Genomic DNA, 2,205 nt, shown 5'->3' with positions numbered 1-2,205 from the left:
ACAATAGGATTGAAGCATCCATATTAATCCTAAGATTGAGCTCATTATTATTATAGGAAAATATAAATTAAACATAATTTTCTAAAGAATTTCATTCAATGGTGTGAAAGTGACATCTTGGAAAGCCATCTTAAATCCATTCTATCTATACAAAGGTAAAATTTTAACTAATAAAGTTATGATTATTATAAATTGCCAAAAATGAATTAATTTAATATTTATTATGGCACTAAGGAATAGTAGATGAAAAATCATCCTTACAATCCATGGACAAACATAATTGAAAAAAGATTTATGTATTGACATTTAAGGCTAGTAAGGTACTAGCCAGCTTGAAACCAACATGAAAATGGACAAGAAAACCTTAAAAAAATCCATGACCATAATAGCCAAAGTTATGGACATTAGGAGTGACTGAAGAAGAAGCATTGATATGAGATGTTTTACTCTCAAAGGGATCAACGATTCCGCTGCCATTTACTAAGAAAAATGGCAAAGGATTTGTGGTGCTCTCAACTTGAATTTTGTTTGCCTGATTGGTTACGTTCTTCTTGAGCTCCACCATTGAACTCCTAAGTTGTTCAAGCTCATGCAAGCCAAGCTTGTCTATTGGAGCTTCCCACCAATATTGTCTTTGACTAGCTTTTCTCATGTGATCAAAGGTTTCACCTTGTCTTTTCATGACTTCCAATTCATTGAGAACTTGAGTAAGTTGTAAGTTGAGCTCGCGCACGCTAGCATTACAATGAGCCTCAATAAGGTGGCGTGTGGTGGTGTTAGGTGGAGGGTTTCGAATCAAGAATTGATCAATGATAGAATCCACGTTAGGGTGGCCGAAAGAATAGACTTTACCAGCTGGAGAGAAAACTATGATAGCAATCTCTACGCCACAAAGCGTGCAAAGTTCGCTTGCCGCCTTGAAAAGCCCGGATCGGCGTTTTGAGAAGGTGGCTTGCAAGCGATTTTTGATCTCTATTTTTGCAATTTTGATCTTTTGGCGCCCCATGCTTGGTTTCTTTGCCATGGCTAAAACTGTTGAAGAACTCTTCTCTTCTCACAAGAGAGGAAACAAAAAAAAGAATTCACATTTACTATGGAGATGTTTGGATGAAACATGAGCAATTTAAAGGGGCTTGGAATTTACCCATAAAGATTGCCAATATAATTGTGATTTGAGGTTTTCATTACTAGTTTATTAATATACTTATTTGGGAGATATAAAATCTTATGCTGTTAATGCATGAGATTTTTTAAAAACTGATGCTCTTAATGCATGAGATTTTTTCATCTATTCAAAAGAAACTTACTAGTATTCATCTTGAAGTCAACTAATTGTTTTATATCTGAAAATTGTTATTGGTTTATACCTAAAAAAAAAAAATAGTGGTTGGCTTGTACTCTACCTACTTATAATGCATAAACTCTAAAAAAAAATTATTTATGTATACAAATTTATTAAAGGGAAAACTAAAGTTTCAAAATCAACAGCTATTGCTACCATTGAAAATTAAAAGATATAATTGAACATTGGGATTATATACAAAATACATGGAAAATTAAAATATGTCAAAATGAATTTGAGCTATAAAAGCAAAATACAATTCACCATTTCAAGAGAGGAAGACAGGAAAAGGGGAAATATAAATAAAAAAATAGGGCAGAAAAGCTCAAGAAACTGCTAAAATATTAGGTAATTATAAGGTTTTGTATTACTTGGAAAATCATAAATTGTTGAATTAGAACTTATATATTATTTGTAACGTTTGTGATTTGATTAATTAACAATAACATTATGACCATGTGCCAATTTATCATTTATTGATTTTCCCATGTAAAGCTTCTATTACTAACTCTGGCCAATATAATTGTGTTTTGAGGTTTTGATTACTAGTTGATACTGATTTGAGAGTTATAAAATCTTATGCTCTTCATACGGGAGATTTTTTAAAAACTTACGCTCTTAATGCATGAGATTTTTTCATCTATTCAAAAGAAACTTACTAGTATTCAGCTTGAAGTCAACTAATTGTTTTATATTTGAAGGTTGGACAACTTGTTATTGGTTTAGGGTTTGGTTATGGTGTGCAACTTACACCTTACACCTTATACCTTACACTTACACCTTACACTTACACCTTTTGTAAAAAATTAAACCTTACACTTACACCTTTTTTGAGGTTGCACACCATGTGCAACCCACTTACA

The 2,205-nt window shown here is 32.2% G+C and overlaps 1 pseudogene; it reads right to left on the bottom strand.

Annotated features, from left to right (window-relative positions):
* Positions 1-363: 363 nt before the first annotated feature.
* Positions 364-1,024, bottom strand: LOC114323219 (agamous-like MADS-box protein AGL62 pseudogene; annotated as a pseudogene).
* Between the last annotated feature and the right edge of the window lie 1,181 nt (positions 1,025-2,205).

The sequence above is a fragment of the Camellia sinensis genome, chromosome 4, assembly GCF_055761805.1.
Source record: "Camellia sinensis isolate YWXY chromosome 4, ASM5576180v1, whole genome shotgun sequence".
In the NCBI taxonomy this organism is placed as follows: Eukaryota; Viridiplantae; Streptophyta; class Magnoliopsida; order Ericales; family Theaceae; genus Camellia; species Camellia sinensis.
The sequence above is the reverse complement of the archived record's forward strand: the minus strand, read 5'-3'. Positions and strand labels throughout refer to the sequence as shown.